Consider the following 21,461-nt stretch of genomic DNA (forward strand, 5'->3'; position numbering starts at 1 on the left):
AAACCTGAAACCAAAAAATGTATTTCCCCGTTTCATACGGTAGGACATATTTAAAATGAAAACATGCACGAAAAGGATAATATTTATTCGCAAACAATCCCATCAAAACGACATTCTTTCTTCAGAAAGATCCAACCTTGCAATTTAAGGACGGGAATCTTCATTTCTCGAATTGAAATGTAACCTCTTAAAACCGGTCATCCAGGACCGTTGAAACCTATTGACCTCGGTCCGTTTATGGATGCGGATGATGTTGTCCCCGCCGGTAGCGAGAAAAAAGAAAATGAAGGATGAAAAATATGCTAAATAACGTCAGCGGCAGATGTGTTTTATGGAATCGGCCGGTTTTCCGAAACCAGTTCACGGAGCTGCCCTTCTAGATGCAAACCGGACTGAACAAGTGCGGGCTTACAGGGAAGACGTTGGAAGTAGTCGCAGTCAGGTGTAAAATTGCAGTATTCAGCATTTTCGTCCGTTTGGCCTGGTCGCATGCTGGTTTTAACCTTTCTGGGATATTGTTTATCTGAATTCAAATTGAGTGAGGAAGATCTCCGGTAGAACACAAAGCACTTCGTCGGGGGAAGGAAAATATTCATATTTCGTTATTTTTTTCCCTCTGTTGTCGGTTTGCCATAATCTCTTTCCTATTTTCCGAGAACATTTCGGCCGGTCGAAAAAGGTTTCTCATTTGTGGGAAGTTCTGGTATTTCATATTGAATTCATTCTTCCTACGTGACGGACAAAATGGGATGCTAATTCCGAACAACAAACGTAATCAGTTTAGAGCAGTGATAAAGGTTTGCTGTGCCGATACTGTTTCAATGTGTTGATGGATGGGCCAGTGATTATTTTCTAAGAGGGATCGTAGAACAAAAACTTTCGAAAGAAAGAAAAGCATAACAGTATTAAAATTTATGAAAGAGAGTGTGTTACCAATTATTCGATCTTAACTGTATTCACAAATTATGCAGACATGGCGCTAATGAATATATTCTAATGGTATCTAATTACTTACTTCTGACAACCAAAGCTAACATAACGTTCATCAAGGCCATAAATTTTGTGGGCAAATCGACTTGGTTGCTGCATAGACGTATTTTCATATTGTTGGGACTCTTCAAGATAAATTATACAGTCTATTTCTCAAAGAACAAATTATTTCACAAAATGCGAAGTTCAATGATCTGTTGCCAAAATAGCAAGGTTAAAAAATCAGGATCGAAAAAGAAACTTTGCACGCACGTTCAGTATGGTAAATCATTTATTTTGCTCAAACGGTCAGTCTTATTACACTCACGAACGATTTTTAAAAAGAGTGAATGAAATTTTGCACCAATTTTTGAACAATGAACAACTAGCATCAAGGTAAAGTTGATCTATTTTTTACCCTAATACACTTTGTATGAAATATTCACGTTCAAGTTCTACCTGGTTTATGGTGAAGGGTATGACGCAGGCCCGTGCGCAGGAATCATCCATGGGGGGGGTTTCAAGGGGAGAGGGGGGTGTCCAAAATGCGAAAAGGCGCCTCATCCACTATATTGACAATGTGAAAAGCGGGGGTGGCGGGGGGTTTATTATGTCAGTTTATAAATAGATAATAAATTGACAAAAAATATGAATTGTCAAGTTATTTGCACTTTAATATAATAAGTACTCCATTGTTCATGAAACTTAATTTAAAAAAAAATCTTCATGGGGGGGGTTAAAACCCCCCCCTGCGCACGGGCCTGGTATTACGTGATGGGCTAGTCGATGCCTTTCATGCAACCTACACGCGGATCGGTTCCCAACAACGCATATAGGGTTAGAAAGTTAAAACAAGTCTAGACAATTTTAAAATTGCTCTCCAAACTAAAGTAATAGTATTCCAAGTGCTTTCAATTAGTAGTAAACAATTAAAATTTAACAGCGCTAAGCAGACGTAAAGTTAACACTATTTGTGCAACATTTTTATATAGCGTCGAAGTTCAAATTGAACTGTACAAGTTTTTGCACTGAGCAGTTCAATTTGAACTGCTATGCACTGACGAGTCGAAGACGAAATGTGAAGAATAGTGAAATCGGTTATGTGCCCACAGCATAAAACGGCTTTTAGCGAAACACCGAAACACACTACTTACAGTCATGAAATTAACTTCCGAACAAAACAAAAAAATTCTCAAAAGTAGTTTTGTTCTAATGAAGCTAATCAACTTCATAAAGACTGTCCCAGAAAGTATGGACGCACTTTGATTTCGCTGTAAATAATTCACAAGTGTTAGATATTCAAATTTTATTCGATATACTGATAATATTAGACTACAACAACAGAATATTATTTTCAACATTTGCTACTTAGCCATTGTAGACTAGCTGGCGCACTTTCATGGTGACAAGTTTTGACACTTTTTTCCAATCTTTTTCGAACTGTTGAATGGTTTCGGCTGTCGAGACATGTTTCCTAAAATGTGCCTTCGTTAATGCCCAAAATTCCTCAATTAGTCGAAGTTGTGGGCAATTTGGTGGACTCATGCCTTTTGGGACGAAAGTGACATTTTTGGTAGTACACCATTCTACCGCTGATTTCGAGTAGTGGCAAGAAGCAAGATCTAGCCAGATGCCAACAGGATCCTTGTGGCTTCGAATCATGGGTAGAAGTCGTTTTTGTAAACATTCCTTGATGTATGTTTCGCTGTTCATTGAAGCAGTGGTGATGAAGGATTTCGAAATCTTACCGCAGCTACAAATTGCTTGCCAGACCATAGCTTTCTTACCAAACTTTTCGACTTCAATCGATATCTCGGACTGGTTTAACACTTGCCCTTCTCGCACCGTATAATATTGTGGTCCCGGCAAGAATTAGTAATCGAGTTTCACGTAAGTTTCGTCGTCCATGATTATGCAGTTCAAATTTCCAGCAAGAATCGTATTGTACAGCTTTCGAACCCACGGCCTGATCGATGCTTCTTGTTTCGGACTACTTTTGGTTGTTTCTGCTTCTTATAGGTTCGAAGATTCAAACGTTCTTTAGCACGAAGAACATTTGACTTCGAAGTGCCCACTTTTTTGGCCACATCCCGAATTGAAACCTCCTTCTTTTGCTCGAAAAACATCAGTATACGTTTATCCAACTGAGGTTTAGCAGGACCTTTTTCTCGACCCGTTTTCGGTTTATTCCAAAGGTGTTATCCTCACCGAACTTCCTGATTGCATTTCGCACGGCTTTTTCACTTACTCCTCCCATTTTTGCTATCTTTCTCAGTGACAGTCCGCGTTCTGTGCACCATACAATTTTTCGACGTTGTTCTGCTGAAAGTCAAAGCATTTCGAAACAAATTAATGAAAACGAATGAACGACTGCACAAGTGGTTAGAGAAGAGAGTAAACAACAGGACGCAGCCATAAAAATTGACAGATTTTGAACCATTGCGATATGGCAGCGGATTTTGGTTGCGTCCATACTTTCTTGGACAGTCTTTAATAAAAGTCTCTAAATCACAAGAGCAATTCCATGCGGAATCGGTTGGCTGTTGACTTCGATTTGCATGAAACTTTGCATGAGTGATCGGTATGCAAATAAAGTAATTTTCACTGATATGTGGGTGTATGTGTTTTAAGCAACCTTATTTTTAAACAATTATTACTCGAAATCTATAGCTTCTTAAAAAATTTAGTTCACAAAGAAGTTGTAGGCAATCAGTTGAAATTAAAAAATATATACTGAAATTACCGATTTATATAAAAATCAAAAATTAAATTTTGTTTTCTTAGTTAAGTTTTTTTTCATTTTATACCACAAAAAACGTCAAGTTACAAGGAAGCTAATGAATGTTTAAGATTGCCGGAGAGGTGATCTATATACAAAAATTTCCCATAGAAAAACTTTCTAATGATTTACGAAAAGGATGCAATGCAGTCATTTTCGAGATATATGAAAAACAATATCGAGAAAATGAGAACACGGCTTTTTTATAAATTACTCTAGGCTCTCCATAGCCAAATTTTGAATTGAATTTTGAATTAATTATAGTTTGACTTCGAGACGATGCGAGCAGTTGTTTTCGAAATATTTAAAAAAACTAAATCGACGAAAAATCATTGGTTTTTAAACATCAGAGGTAGAAATAGGGAACAACCGCCACATTGAGAAAAAAAACTTTTCACCTGTCCACCCTTTTCATATACATTCTGTTTGAAGTGCACAGAAATTAGGTACCAGCGACAACGAGGTGCCAGATTATACGACAGATATATAGGGAAATAATTTAGAAGAAGGCTACATCGGGATATGATTTAGAAGAAATACTATCAGCGGCTTCACTCTTCTGAGCATCCTCTCAACCGAGTGATCTAGCGGATGATTTATGGAATCAAAATGATGGAGCATTTATTGGAAGTACAAAACAGTTCGGTTTCCGTTTTCAAAAGGTGGCTCTGGCTGTAGTGAATGTTGAACAGTAACAGCTGATGTCGATAGTTTTAACAGGTTAGACATCTATCATTAATATTGAGTTCATATTGCTTCATGGTTTAAAAAAAACTTGTTTTTTACTGCGCTAATTATGACCAATTTTGTGATAACTGAGCAGAACTTGCGAAAAGTTTGAGTTTTCTGTTTTAATTGAAAGAAAATTGCGGCTGAAACTGACATCAAATGCTTGCGAATGTTCATGGTGATAATGCTCCAACTGCTAAATCATGTAGGGAATGGTTTCGCCGTTTCAAGCTTCGCTCTAAACAACCTAAATAAATCAAAATCAAACAGTTTGAGGAATTATTCGATAAAGATCCAAAGCAAACGCGAGAGGACCGTGCATAATCATTGCAAGTGACTCAACAAGCAGTATACTAAGTATACAGTAAGTATACTAATCTAATTCATGGGAATGATTCAAAAGCAAGGCAGTTGAGTGACTTATGAACTGAAACCGAAGACATTGAAAGACGATTTTTCACTTGCGAGCAGCTGATTGAAAGGCAACAAAGAAAGGGTTTTTTGCATCGAATTGTTACTTGGGATGAAAAATGTATATTCTATGATAACCTCAAGAAGAAAAAAATATTATGCTATGCCCGGTCAATTATTGCCATCGACCTCAACCAAAGCCGAATACGCATGGCTCGAAGGTCATGTTATGCATCTGCTACATCGGGCGATCGGTATATGAGGCAATTGATGCGTTTGAGCCGTGTATTACGACAGGAACGGCCGGAATACAAGCAAAGAAATGATCAGGTTATTCTCATGCATGACAACGCTCGACCTCGTGTCACAAAATTCCAATTATTGTTGTTTCAAATTAAAAGATGGCTTTTTCGTCAATTGGTTTCTCGCCAAAACATTTATTTTTCGTTAACGGCGAACGTTTCGAAGGTTACACCTTCATCTTCAGGGCAAAACGACAACAAATATTTTTCGTCAAGTACGGTGTAACAATATTTGGAAACGCTCATGTGGGAAATTTTGCTGCACCCGCCGTATTCTTCAGACATTGCTCCTTCTGATTACTGGTTGTTCCGACGGAAGCAACACGATCTGATCTTTCTTTTGCAGAAATCGAAAATTGGATTCATGATTAGATCACCTCAAAAGACGAAAGATTTTTTCGAAATGGAATTCGAAAATTGCCTAAGAGGCGGGACAAAGTAAAAACTAGCAATGTGCGATACTTTGATTAATCTTTTTATTCTTTTCACTAGCTGAATTACCCGGCATTGCTCGGAAATGTTTCTTGAAGGCAAGGTCGCCAAAAAATTCTAGAAATTGCTATGCTTATTGAAATATTCAGATCGTAGCGAAACACAATTTATATCCACGTAATCCAAGACTGTGATTATTTGCTAACGAAAGGCTGTTTACTACATTCGTACTATTGAATAACAGTTCAGTTTTTTTCCTCTGTTCCGGAGTTATGCCGTTTTAAACATTACAGTACCTTTTTAAAGGTACTTGCTACATACACCCCCCATATAGTCATATCTTAGATATGCAAAATGTTTCTATGGTCTTAAAAACGTATCAATTCTTGTCAAGTTATATGATTTTTTTTCTGGATTGCGTCTTGTTAATGACACTTGCTACGCTCCTTCCTCTATGAAAAAACCCAGATTGCCACCAAACTTGGCACAGGTACTTCTTGCGCTTCAGAGATGGTATCTCTGAAGCGCAAGAAGTACCTGTGCCAAGTTTGGTGGCAATCTGTTGAGTAGCTCCAGAGTTATGGTGTTAAAAACATACTTACATCCTTATATATCAACAAAAATGATTCAGGATACACAAAAATATCATTGCTTCATTCCAGTAACAGAAAATAAGATTGTAGCGAAATTCGTTTCAACCGACACAGAAATGAGCTATCATATTATACATAAATTTGCGAATAATGAAGCTTAAAGGTTAGTTAAAGTTTAAAATAGACTATATAATTACTAAGATAATCAAAACATGAAAAGATACAACTGTAATGAGAATTGCTGCGGATAAGAAGTTATAAAGTAGTTTTGCAAAACGACAATTGACTTATTGTTTATTGGAAATTTTATCATCAATATTGTACTTTGCAACTTGAACAGTACGCTTATGGGAAACCCCAACTAGTTTAAGGTAAATGTGTATTTTTATAAGCCAGTCTTTACCTTACTTAACAGCTATAGGCCTGGGGTGTTCTTTGCTGTATCAAGAATACGTCTCCACATAACTCGGTCCATGGCTGCTCGTCGTCAGCCACTCAAGGCACGGATGCTTCTGAGATCACCCTCCACTTAATCGATCCACCTTGCTCGCTGCGCTCCTCTTCTTCTTGTACCAATCGGATTAGATTCAAGAACCATTTTCACTGGGCTGTCGTCCGACATCCTTATGATATGCCCAGCCCATCGTAGACGTCCGATTTAAGCTGTCCGTACGATGGGTGGTTCTCCTAGCAGCTGTTGCAATTCGTGATTCATACACCGTCTCCACGTTCCGTCTTCCATCAGCACTCCGCCATCGATGGTCCTCAGTATCTTTCTTTCGAAAACACTACGGGCGCGTTGGTCCTCTGCCAACATAGTTCAGGTCTTGTGGCCATAGATAACAAGCGGTCTAATGAGAGTTTTTTAGATGGTCAATTTCGTGCGGTTGCGTACTTTTCTCGATCGGAGGGTTTTTCTGAGTTCAAAGTACGCACGATTCCCTGCCAAAATACGTCTCTGAATTTCTCTGCTGGTGTCATTATCAACGGTCACCAGTGAGTCCAAATACACGAACTCGTCAACCACCTCGATATCGTCATCGTCTATCAATATTCGTGGTGTGAGGCGTAGTGTTTCATCTCTAGAGCCTCTTCCTCTCGTGTATTTTGTTTTCGACGCATTTATGGCCAGTCCGAAACGCCTAGCTGCAGTTTTCAGTCCGATGCAGGTTTCCATCATCTTCTCAAGGTAACGTTTCACAATATCAATATCGTCAGCGAAGCCAAAAAATTGTACAGACTTTCGGAAGATCGTGCCACTCGTTTCGATCCTCGCTCTTCGAATCACACCTTCCAGGGCAATATTGAACAAGATACAAGAAAGTCCGTCAACTTGACGTAGCCCTCTCCGAGATTCGAAGGGACTCGAGAGCGTCCCAGATACTCGGACGTAGTACATCACTCTATCCATAGTTGCTTTGACCAATCGCGTCAGTTTATCCGGGGAACCGTATTCGTGCATGATCTGCCATAGCTGTTCTAGATCGATTGTGTCGTATGCCGCTTTGAAGTCAATGAATAGGTGATGCGTGGGTACGTTGTATTCACGACACTTCTGGAGTACTTGTCTTACCGCAAATATGTGATCCGTTGTGGCGCGGGCTCCAGTAAATCCCGCTTGGTACGGCTCTACGAATTCCATAGCTATTGATGATAGACGACGGCAAAGGATTTGAGAGAGTACCTTGTAGGCGGCGTTGAGCAATGTGATTGCGCGGTAATTTCAACAATCTAGCTTATCAACCTTTTTGTAGATGGGACATACCACTCCTTCCATCCTTTCCTGCGGTAGAATCTCCTCCTCCCAAATCTTAGAAATCATCCAGTGCAGCGGTCTAGTCAGTGCCTCTCCTCCATGTTTGAGCAGCTCGCCAGGTAACTGGTCATTGCTCGCGGCTATGTTGTTCCTCAGTTTGCCCATCTTCTCACTTATCTCCGTCAGATCAGGTGCTGGGAATCTGTAGTCGGCTGAGCGTGCACCCAGATTGATTCCTGTGTCGTTCTCTGTATCTTGTGCTTCGCCATTCAGATGCTCGTCATAGTACTGCTTCCACCTGTCGATCACCTCACGTTCGTTCGTGAGAAGGTTACCGCTGGTATCTCTGCACATTTCGGCCTGTGGCGTGTAGCCTCTACGTGAGCGGTTCACCTTTCCATAGAACTTCCGTGTGTCATTTGGGCGGTACAGCCGTTCCATCGCTTCGCGATCTTGGTCTTCCTGGTGGTGCTTTTTCCTCCGGAAAACCGTGTTCTGTCTGTTCCGCGCCTGTCTGTATCGTTCCTCGTTCGCTCTAGTGCGGTGTTGCAGCATCCTCGCCCTTGCTGCATTCATCTCTTCGACCAACTACTGACATTCACCGTCAAACCAGTTGATTCCTCGATTCGATAACCTCGTACCTAGAACGGTTGAAGCAGTGCTACTCACGGCGGATCTTATATTCCTCCAGCCGTCTTCAAGAGTCGCCGCGCCAAGCTGCTCTTCCCTTGATAGCACTAGCTCCAGTTGTTGCGCGTATTCCTCTGCAGTACGAACGCTACGTAGCTGCTCGAGATTGAGTCCCGGCGTTCCTGTGCGACGAGTGTTGTGCACCGTCGATAGTTTTGAGCGCATACAAACCTCGACAAGGTAGTGGTCAGAATCAATGTTGGCACTGCGGTAGGTGCGGACATTGATGACGTCGGAGAAGAATCGTCCGTCGATGAGAACGTGGTCGATTTTATTTTCCGTATATTGATCAGGTGATCTCCAGGTGGCTTTGTGGATATCTTTGCGGGGGAAGAAAGTGCTTCGAACTACCATTTTTCGGGAGGCTGCAAAGTTTACGCATCGTTGACCGTTATCGTTTGTTACCGCGCGCAGGCTCTCTAGCCCGTTCACGGGCCTGTACATTGCCTCCCGGCCTACCTGAGCATTCATGTCGCCGATGACGAGTTTTACATCCCACCGTGGACAGCTGTCGTAGGTTCGTTCTGCTGCGCATAGAATGCTTCCTTCTCGTCATCGGGTCTCGTCTCATGTGGGCAGTGCACGTTGATGATGCTGTAATTGAAGAAACGGCCATTGACCTTTAACAGGCACATCCTATCACTGATTGGCTGCCACCCGTCTTGCCCAACACTACAAATCCCGTTCCTAGAACGCTAGTTGTCCCACAGCTCTGGTAGAAGGTAGCCACTCGATGTCCATTTTTCACATCTTCTGTCCCGTCCAACAAAGTTCCTGCAGTGCTACGATATCGAAGCCACGGATTTGAAGCTCATCATGCAGCATTCGGTCGTATCCTGGGAAGCCAAGCGATTTGCAGTTCCATGTGCCAAGCTTAAAATCGTAGTCTTTTGTTCGTTGTGTAGGTCTTTGCCGATTAAAAAATAAGTTATTAAAAATTTCATGGGCAATACAAAAATAATAAATTTGCTAGCTTATGAAAAGGGCGTGTTCTTATGAAATATCCATTTTCTTGTTTCTCGTATATCTCGAAAGTCACTGCACTTATGAAATAGCTCTTTATGAACATTTTCATTAAGAAGGGGGATGGGTATTAGGTGGGTAAGGTGACAAAAATCATCATTTTAGCGATTTTTTTTCCAGAATTATTGTTCAACAAAATAAATTCAAATGTTTTGCATGATAAAAAGCATTATTCGAACAACATTTTGAAATTTTTTGTAAAAAAATATTGAGTAATAAGCCGGTGAAGAGGTATTTTTGAGAACGCTTCTTTAAAAATCATGATTTGCGGTGTCCACGGTATCTCAGCGCAGACTAATCAGAAGTAAACAAATGAACGCAGCATAGTTAGAGTAGAAGTTTTTCTAGACCTCAAAGTTTCTGTTTGATTTTTCTTTTAATTTTTCAAATTTTTGGTGGTTGTTCAAAGTGAAAACGACGATTTTTCACGAAAAAATACGCCATTTTGTAGCTGTTAAACCTCCCCAAAGTAACAAACAATGAAAAGGAAAACGTTGGGGTCTGGTTTTTTATATGTAGAAAGTGTGTGCAAAATTTTATAAAAATTGGTGCAGTAGTTTTTGAATGACGATGGACACGGACTTTCAAAACCTGTTTTCGAGCGTTTGAAGTGTTTTGTTTATAAAATCAATGGAAAAAATTTATTACTCAATGGACCCCGTATGGTGTAATATTTTCAAAAAATCATATATTTTCTTTTATAATACGTTATAATGAAACATTTCAAGAATTGTTTGTCAAGTTTTTAAGTCAATCGAAGCAGAAGTCTTGGGGCTGTGCGCCGAGCTCTTACTTCTTCGTAGAATGAGATAGCCATAGATAAAGGTCCATAACTTCCAGAGTTTCGTTTCAATAGGCTTAAAAAATTTCACAGAAAATTCTTCAAATGTTTTACTATAAGAAAATATGAAGAAAACGATAAATGATTTTTCAAAAGTGTTAGACCGTACCCGGCCCTTAAACGTACACACATTTATTCCTGTGTCTTTCGAAAATTGATAAAAAGTTTTTGTTCAGGAAGCTTTTTTATAGATAAGATCTCAAACTGTTTTGAGCTTTTTTTAACGGTCGAATAACTAAGAATTTTGAAAAAAAAAACTCTATTTTTGATTTTTTGAAAGCTCGAAGATATTTTTTGTCGGTGTATATTTTTATTTAAGTTCAATTGATTACCCATAACTTTTTCATAGACAAAATTTATAGATAGATTTTGAATTATAATTCTCGGGTAATTTTTCAAAAGGGCGTATAAGCAATTGACAGCTTCTCTTTAATCACTCTCTCTTTCGATTATTGTGATGTGATTAAAAAGATTTCCTTAGATATCACTATTCTGTTTGAAAGTCGAAAGTTTCGGGTATCATTTCATGCAAAGAGTTGAGTGATAAACATGGAAACCGCTTGGTAAATAATAGAAGAGAAAGTAAACAAAGAGAAACTGTCACTTGCTCACACGCCTTTTTGAAAAATTAACCGAGAATTGTTTAATTGTGATCAGTGAAAAATACTTTATTAGCCATACCGATCACACATGCAAAGTATTATGCAAATCGAATGGGATCGTACCAGAATTTTGCCATTTATGGACGATTAAGCGTAGAATTCAATAACATATGTGCGATAATTAATTACATGGCATAAAACATGAGAAGGTACTTATTTTCCTGACAAGAGAAAACGAGAGTCAAACTTCCACATTTCGCACTTCAATTTTTTAATACGCAATGCGTAGAACAATGGTTTCGTATTATTTTGTAACTGCAAGGGTAACATGAATAGAGAAATGCTTCAAATAACTGCATTACGTGTGCCGTTTCCTGTTTTCTACCTTCATAAGCCCATAAACTGAAGACTTTAACGAAGACAATATCCGAGTAACCCCCCAACAAACCAAACGTATCTTCATGACAATAACTAACCCTGACCTAATTCACTGGAACGGTAATAATAATCAGGCAAAAGAAGGAACTCACCATTCGTCGCAGATTCGGCTTCCCGGCGTTCATCTCTGCTTCGGCTCCGGGTCAGTTCGCATGCGCCGTGGATGCTGTGAGTTCTGTCCCAACCTGGATGCTATCAGCAACTCCGACAAACGAGACGAGAAGCACGAAACACCGGAAGATGATTGCACCTAGCTTCGGTCGGCCGGTGCAAGGATACATACCCGATGGTTATTGTTGTTGGCAGACAGCCGACACTTCGGATGTTTGGGTCTATCCTGCAGAGTGGGATCACCACTCTGTCGCCAGTCAGTCAGTCAGTCAGTCAGTCAGCCAGCCAGGCTGTCAGGCAACCAGAATAGTCAGTCAGTCTATCGGCGGTTGCTTTCGGGATCGGATATGCTTTTCGGGAGGTCCCGTTCCGTCGTCGTGGTTGGTGTTTCATCGTTCGTTTTCGTGGCCAGCAGGTGCACCGCACTGACAGGAGCGTGATTCCAGAGCAAGTGGCAAACCGGTGATTAATACACACGGAAAACGGGGGCAAAACCATTCACTTAGCGAAAGTAAGCTCGTGTCTTGACTCGAGCCGCCGACTGCAATATCGACAGTGGAGTGAGAGAAGTCGCTGCCAGAAGCGGCATTTGTGCATTATTCAAAAGAAGGGAAATTTTCCGAAGCGTACCGGGAAGTTGCCCTCGTATTGTTATTGTTTGTGAGGATGTTTGTACTTGTGACTGTGCGGATGAGGATGAAGATGATGGTGATGATGATGATGAGGATGAGAATGATGATGATGCTGCTGTTGCTGCCGCTGCCGCTGATGATGGTGATGTGCTGAATGATGCCAATGATGTGAATAATATTCGTACGTTGCTCTTCTCGTAAAGTTTGTAACGCAGTGCTGTTAGTGAGACATCCTGACGATGGTTGTGGCTTTGATGCTCCCCTGCGAAATAATGATGTTGATGCTGTAGAATCGAAACTGGTGTCGGAAAGCAGTACCGGTGAGCTGCAGTCAACGGATCGGAAAAGGTGTTTCTGGAGTGTTTATATTTATGCTGCTGTGTTTTGTGCTAGGATAAGTAAGTAGTTTTCGTTAGAATTTGTTTTTGTTGTTGCTTGGCTTTCGATGCAGTCACTTTGCCATTGTACGTCGTCGCTTTGGAATTAAAAAAGCTCTCTGCCAGAGGGAAAATTCTATTATATTCAAGTTTAACAAGGAAATATTAGTTCTACAGATGCGTGTTACTTAAGCACTTATGCTAATAATTTTAATCCGATTTTATGAAACTTTTGCAAGCGACGTAGTAAATAATGGCATAACTAATTCCAACGCATTTTAAACCTAAATAATATCATATCTACATCGTTTCTAAGAACCCGTCGAATTAATGAAAAAGATTGAACTTTTCTTTCGGGAAAAAAATATCCATAAATTTAATACGTAAATCGCATATCTTCAGGCTTAAAAATATCAAAAGATTGAATTCTAATATCCATCAAGTTATGCACTATCATCAACTTCCTTTGAAATTAGGATTGTAACATATCCAAATGTTATAATTATTTCTACAGGAAAAAAGGAACGAAAGTTTTAGAACACCATTTATTTCTTATAATAAAATCAAACACTTAAAAATTAGCATATCTTGCATACTTGAGTATCCTATTATCATAAGGTAAATCAAACATTTTTTTGTAATGCAAACCATTTAAATTTATTCATTTTTGATTTTTGAGAGATTGCAGTCGATTAGTGTTTCCCATGTTATTTATATGTGATTTGTTTGCCGATTGAATATTTCTTGATAACAACAAGACGACGCGACTATACATACATCCAAATGAAATAAAGTTGTTGAATTGAAATCATGTGGGGAGAATCCTGTAAAACACAAACGCGTGAGGAAATAAAGCATGTTTGAAAATGGAAAATGCAATGGAATTAGATGTATATCAATTATTTGAAACAAAAAAAAACGTTGTTATCGTGACTCCCACAGAGGACCGTAGCCGTCTTGAATGGGTAATAATATTCGTAAGGATATTTGACGGACGGCGGAATATGTCCACATGGTGGTTATAATTTTTGTACTATTCAAACGATTCTTAGTACTTAAGGAGAAAGACTCCTTGCAAGCGTATAGGTAATGTCAATTATGTGGGTGTAAAAATAAGTTCCATCATCTTTTTCCGGATTTCATCAGACAAAACTATCATATAGTTGAAAATGAAACAAATCAGCCGTTTCTGCTTATAATGACAATTCAAGAAAAGTATAAACTTTGAACGAAACCATTTCCATTTCGCTGAAAATTGCTAATGAAAATAAAATGGTTTCAGTTTCCTTGCACTACCACACATTTCATCAGTAACTAACACGTTTCTATATGAATTTTTCTCTCGCAGATTTTGCATCAAAATGAAGATTTACTTACCTTTTATCAAAATTCCAGCGAAGTAGAAAACTTTGCTCGAAGAATTAGAAGGCCATAAATACGATATGTTGTTGAAAAACTCTTTATTTTTTCGGAAAACTGCTTTTTCACAAAACATGTTCAATTTTGTTTATTTTGTATAGCGCAATCCAATACAGATGCCATAAATCAGTGCAGTTAAACTTTCTAATGTGTAACAACAAATCATAAACTAAGAATGTATGCAATTTTCTTGCAAACATCAACGCAATATAGATCAAAATAATGTTTCAATATAAAACAATGCTTTGCATTTGCTTGAGCATATATTATTGTAAAATTAGAATGTTTAAAATTAAATTGTAAACGCACCTTTAACAAACTGGTTGCACTGAACATATAAATTCGTTGGAATCAGCAGGAGTAATACCGACTACATTACATGAGTGTAAGTGTCCCATGCTGTAATGGAAAAAAGTATCATACCACCAAAGTTATCAGCTGGTAGCTGCACCTTTTTTGTGAACCTGTTTGTATATATAAATTTAGTGATAAACAAACTGACTGCGCTTATGATAGAGTAAAATGCATAATGTGAAACGGGAATGATTGTTTTGATAACTATTTATTGGAATATGAGTTAAAATTAAATTATTAAGATTTAAATTGGGTGTTCAGCCACAAGTGGTGACTTTTCAGCCCTATTATATATATATATATATATATATATATATATATATATATATATATATATATATATATATATATATATATATATATATATATATATATATATATATATATATATATATATATATATATATATATATATATATATATATATATATATATATATATATATATATCTATATATGTATATATATGATTTGGTTTTTACCATGAGGACATCATTTGCTTTCACAATTCTGTAATTTATGTGTAGGGAAAATTGTAAACCTACTTGTATTGTGTAATGGAGAAAAGGAACTTATGGACTAACTTACTAACTAATGCAGAGAGCGAATCGATTCAATTGAAGAATGCATCGATTTTTTTGTGGCTGGTTTCAAAATTTGTTTATAAATTAATAATTTTTTTTTTTAGACAGAGCTTAGAATTTCTGTTTATAAGAGAATATAAATATTTAATATATTTATTACATTTTGACTGGATTCCTTCAATGTGATCCTTCGAAGTGAGATTTTTATCATAAGTTAAACCTAAGTATTTAGCTTGATCAGACCATGTCAATTCCAAGCCATTCAATTTGAGAGTGTGATTATTGTTTGGGTTAAAAAAGAAGCTCTTGGCTTATGAGGAAAGATAATTAATTGCGTTTTTGCTGCGTTTGGTTTAATTTTCCATTTTCATAGATAATCACTGAAAATATTTAAACTTCTTTGAAGGCGACTGCAGATCACTCTTAGATTTCTACCTGTAGCTAACACACTTGTGTCATCACAGAATAGCGATTTCTGACAACCAACGGATAGATTTGGAAGATCAGAAGGGAAAATATTATACAAGATTGGAGCTACGCTCGAACCCTGCGGAACACCTGCTCGTACGGGTAGCAATTCAGATTTACAATTCTGATAGCTAACCTGAAAAGTACGATCAGTTAAATAATTTTGAATCATTTTGATCAAAGAAATAGGAAACTAGAAATCAGACATTTTTGCTATCACCCAGAAGATTTATTTGCTTTTATCATGTTCGTTACTCTGACAAGTTGATGAGTAGTTGAATGTTCATGACGAAATCCCAACTGCTCTGGTAAAAAAATTGAATTCTCATTTATATGAGACATCATTCTCAACAAGATAATTTTTTCAAAAAGTTTACTGATAGAAGAAAGTAAGCTAATTGGTCGATAACTTGATGTTTCTGCTGGGCTTTTATCAGGTTTGAGGATTGGAATTACTTTAGCGTTTTTCCATCTTTTTGGGAAGTAAGCTAATGAAAATTACTTGTTGAAAATTTTAACCAGGAGTCTCAAGGAAACATCGGGAAGATTTTTAATAAGAATATTAAAAATTCCATCATTACCAGGAGCCTTCATGTTTTTATGTTTCCTAAGAATTGATTTAATTTCATCAAAATTCGTCTTAATAATGTCATCTTGTGATAACACTTGGGTTGAAATATGCTCATATTTCAGTGAGACTTCATTTTCAATAGGACTCACAACGTTGAAAATAAATTGTGTACACTCTCGAACTGCTGAGCAAGTTTTTGAGCTTTTTCGCCATTTGTAAGAAGTATTTGATTCCCTTCCTTGAGAGCAGGAATTGGTTTCTGAGGTTTCTTAAGAACCTTAGAAAGTTTCCACAAAGGTTTAATTTGTTCAACTTCTTTAGCGAAATTTTCAATACGCAAAAGAGTAAATCTATGTTTAATTTCTTTTTGTAAATTCTTAACTATGTTTTTCATAGCAGGATCACGAGAACGTTGATATTGTCGTCGACGAACATTCTTCAACCGAATGAGCAGTTGAAGATTGTCATCGATGATATGAGAATTTAATTTAGTTTGAGCTTTGGGAACTAAAGGTTTCTAGCTTCGATAATGTAATGATTGTCGCAATCGGTTCACTACAAATGTGACTTTGATCTGTTAGAACCAGATCAATTGTAGAACGATTTTTCAAGGAAGAAAAACGCCGGTGCACTGGAATGGCAAATATGCTCCAGCGATGAAACAAATTCCATGAATGGTTTCAACTTCGATTACCAAGCTTTCAATAACTTTAGTATTGAAAGAAGGTAAAATTCGATGTTTAATTTGCCGTTCGACAAAAATGGCAACTCCACCACCCATTCCAGTAAACCTGTCAAATCGATGAACCACATAATGCGGATTACTTTTCAATTTGACATTTGGTTTAAGAAAAGCTTCTGTCACAATGGCAATATGAATTTTGTGAACTTTGGGAAAATTATAAAAATCATCTTCACTCGAATTCAAAGATCGAGCATTCCAATTTAAAATATTCAAATAATTATTAAACATCACTGTTAAATTTTAAATTCATTATAACAATATTTGCACATTGCCATCCGATTTGAAATGCTTCAAAAAGTGATGAAGTCGTATTCATTCGGATGATCATTTGAAAAAGTTGATGTTGAAGGTAGATGTCTACCTGTCATCCTAGTGTAACTGCCATTAGAAGAAGATGCAGATCTACTTGTTAATAAATTGTTTTTGTTAGAAGATGAACTGCAAGGCGGTCCTGTGTTTTGATTATTCATATTAGAAGAATTAAGTCGTAGATTTCTACCTGTTAGACTAGCATAATTGTCAGTAGAAGAATATGATGACGAGGTCGATCTACCTGTCAATAAATTGTTTTCATTGGAAGACGAATTGGAAGGCGTACCTGTTTTTTGTTTTAAATTCAAAAAAATAAGTGCCTTAGTAGAATAAGGCGTGGCATTTGTAACGTTTTTTTTTTGTTTTTCAGGTATGTTCTGTAAATTTAAGGTTGTTGATTTGAATTGTTGTCTAAGCAAACGAGCGTTTAAAATTTTTACCCTGACAGGACCTTTCAAATAATTGGATTTATGATTTCCATCGCAATTTGAACATGAAAATTTATCAGTGGTTTCATTCATTGTACAATCGTCTTTCGAATGCGATTTACCACAATTCAAACACCGTATATCCATATGACAATTTTTGGTTCCATGGCCGAAGCCTTGGCAACGACGACATTGCGTTAAGTTTGCAATACGATTATGCCGTTTATAATGTTCCCAATGAATTTTAATGTGGGAAATGAAACGTACTTTTTCTAAAGTTTTCAAATTGTTTACATCACTTCGATTGAAGTGTATTAGGTATAATTTTTAAGCACACAGTGTCCGCTCTTGTATTCTATCTTGTCAGTAGGTGGACTACACAAATAGCACACGCTCATGGGTCTGGTTTGAGAAGCACAGCACACGAGTTTAATAGGCACACACTGCAGGTATAGAGCAGCTCGTGTGCTGAGCTCAGACATCACTGGTTTCTGGGACAAATATCGGATAAGACGTTCATAATCTTCCAATCCATCAACCAAGAATCTCCTCTTCGTCCGATTTGAAATGAGACTTTTACTTCCGGTAGAAAAGTAGAAAGCTCAGAACGGAATGCCTTGAGCCGTCACTGGAGGCATAGATTGTGGTTTCTTCCTAGAACGTCCATTTTGGGAATTTTAGAAGAATTTTCTTCTATGTCGCTACAATCGGTTTCAGGAAGAATCTCGTAAATATTGTTAGACGGCATAGAATCAACGGAAGGGAAATCCGTCCGTTGTCTTTTATTTTTACATTCAGATTCTATAAGATCGTGAATTTTATTAGAAAAATGTTGAATAACGGATTGTGATTTATTCCGCACTGAATTATTTTTAGCCTTAGGATTGTTGCCTTTCCGGATGGACGCAGGCATTTTTGAAAAGAATTAGGTTCGAAATTAAATTAACTAGGCTAAATTAGTCTTCGATTAGACTCCTAGTTCGGAAAAGTCTTGATAAAGACTGATTAGTTCGAAGAATAGTTTATTGAATAGCTAACCTTAAGGCTGATTAATTTCTTAGTCTTGAAAAAGACTGATTGTATTAGTATATCACTCTGATTATATTAGAATATCACTCTGACTAATTGTTAGTCTTTAAAAAGACTGTTAGTGATTCAGGTAGCCTTGCAGTAGACTAAAGCCTTGAATCAATGAAACTCTAGGGAGCCAGAAAAAATTTCCAGGAGTAAAGAGCTAAACGTGTGCGGTGCGAACGACTGTTCAACACCGACTGGAACGGGAATGATTTTTAATGTTATTTCGTATATCATATATTCAATGCAGGGGCCTTACATCAACATGCTAGAATGTCCAATTTATTATTATTGACCCAGGGCGAGCATTGCAAAATTCATCAATATCTTTTCCAAGAAATAATCTACAATATTCTTTTTCTTCAGAACAAGATCTACTACTTTTGTTACCTAAACCCTTTACCTTCCTCACTAAAAAATTAACTTTGATTGTATCCATTGATATCCATACTACCCTTTATAAGAGCAGAAATTGTACCATTTTCATTTTTGTGGAGTGGGGTGTAGATCTATGATATACGTATCAAACATGAAGTATGTAATATACAAATTTCTAACACCAGGAAACTTGGTTTACTCTTGATCCTTAAAGGGTAAAGCCACCATGCGCGTCAAGAAAATATGACAATTTCAGAAATATTTTCCGGAATTATAGTGAAAGCTCTCGAAACTTATTTTTTAGTGTTTAATCAAGTGTATCAATATAGTCACATTATTCCGATAAAAAATTGCCTCTTGGTGACCAAGCTTCTGCGGCTAGTTTCCCAAGAGGTCGAAAACGGGCGAGCCGGCTGTGTTTTCAAACTCAGAGCTGGAACAATAATCAAAGGTTTTTTTTTTAATTTTATATCTTAAACTAGTATACCACGTAGGGATACTAATTTTTCGAAAAATTTTAAGCATAATATTCATATTCTATTTTTCATAAAAAAGTTTACAACTTATCAAGAAGCCCCTACGCGGTATACTAGATAATGGTTTCATAAAAGTTTTCTCAAATCGATAAATATTTGTAAGCCTTTGGCCTATAATTTTCTAGATTCAAGCATTCATTATAGATGCGGAACGTTTGACATAAATCTTAAAGGAAATTGAGTTCAAACGGAAAAGTTGTCATGTATTCAAATTTCAACTTTCAAAAAAAAAATTTCCATTTGAAGGATTTTTATCAAAACAAAAATGCTTTGAAATATTACAGGGCCTAAATGTTGCTATCCTATCTCTCAACTATAGTTTTGAAAATCATTTTTTTATATTATTTGTTTATACCCGGCTTTAACATAGTTGCGGTCGTTCACACAGAGTTTTAAAAAGCTTTTAATTTAATGCATCAGTTTCAAATATGTCTCATAACAAAATATAATTAGCTACACATTTTTTATGAAATCGAACTTTCGGCTGCATTTCGGTGTTCTGCAAGATTAATCGAGAGCTTTGATTTTTGGGATGCGTGTTTATAGACTCTGATATCGTAATAATAAACCCTAATTATCTTCACCCGATGAACAAAGAACGATTTGTCAAATAAGGACATCATTTTTGTATAAGTAACTACTTTCGAGTAACAACGACTGGAAGAAAGAGCACGTAACAATTGCTTTTTATGCTTTTTAAAAATCATTCACGAGTCGAACCGGTTTGCCAGATCGGAGCCAATCAATCTTGATTTGAGCACCTTTCCTGCCGATAACTTCTGGAACTGTCCATTTCCTCACTGAACGACCGAAATTAGTTCTGCGCCTAAGTCGTATTACTGTTTTTGAATTAGTTGATTTTAACAACAGAATTTCCAAAATAACTAAAATATTAGTTAAAATTGAGAATTTATTTTGCTGAAAAAAAAATCTTATTTTTAGAGAATGTGTTTAGTTGGCGAATATCCTGGACACAAACCAGCAATATTTCATTCCAACACGAAATTCTCATTGACAACTAATTTTGTTATTAAAATCAGAAAATTTGTTTCTATTTATCTATCACCATTATTACTGAAGGACAGCACAAATGAAGAAAACAGCAACTTAGAAGAAAAATTTTCAAAAAGAAGTTGATGTTTTGCTATACAGAGGTATACTGGAACTCTACCAATTCCTCGCGCGTGTTTGTTACTTCAAACTTTCAGTTTATAAAAACGGCCCCGGTTCACGATGATATTTAGGCTACATGCTGTGTTTATTTGTTCTATACAGATTTTCATTCTACACAATTTCTTTGGAAATATTTTAGCATTTGCAGATCTTGTATGCGAAGCATTTTTTCAGGAAAAATAAAAAAATCAGTTGTCTCATCACATAGTGGAAATGCACAGACTGCAAACAAATAATCCCAATACTTAGATCGAAAAGAAATCGTTTCATGATATCACAGTCAGATCTATTCAGACAAAATGATACATGTTTTCTTGCGAAATTAAATGAACAAATATACAGTACTTCTACAGCAATTCCATCGTAAAGAAATGAACGATTTCTCCGAAATTCGTAACAATACAATTGCTCTGCACCGAAAAATATTGTGCCCGTATTTTTGCTTTGTTTTTGTCGTGACAAATTTCATATTCGGATGGTCCAAATATTGATTTACTTTTTGAAAAGCTAACATTTATTAAAATTTGTAGCTTCTTACCTACAATTTTTAAAATTTTCCGAATTTTGTAGAAAAATTTATATTTTCCTGAAAAATGAGGTATAACAAACTGGATTTTTATGTGTGAAAACGTTGATCAGTTCAAGAGATTTTCTAAAAAAAACTCACTGATTTAACATGTCACTTCCGATCATGAAACAAGCTTCCGCAAATCTCTGAATCTCTAAGTTTACAAG

The 21,461-nt window shown here is 36.9% G+C and overlaps 1 protein-coding gene across 1 annotated transcript in view; it reads left to right on the forward strand.

Annotated features, from left to right (window-relative positions):
* The first annotated feature begins 11,914 nt into the window (after positions 1-11,914).
* LOC131439181 (lachesin) overlaps positions 11,915-21,461 on the forward strand; it is a 323,974-nt gene continuing 314,427 nt past the window's right edge. Inside the window, exon 1 of the mRNA XM_058609901.1 lies at positions 11,915-12,706. The gene's annotated coding sequence lies outside the window, so the exon portion shown is untranslated. The remainder of the gene's footprint in view (positions 12,707-21,461) is intronic.

The sequence above is a fragment of the Malaya genurostris genome, chromosome 3 (genome assembly GCF_030247185.1).
Source record: "Malaya genurostris strain Urasoe2022 chromosome 3, Malgen_1.1, whole genome shotgun sequence".
In the NCBI taxonomy this organism is placed as follows: Eukaryota; Metazoa; Arthropoda; class Insecta; order Diptera; family Culicidae; genus Malaya; species Malaya genurostris.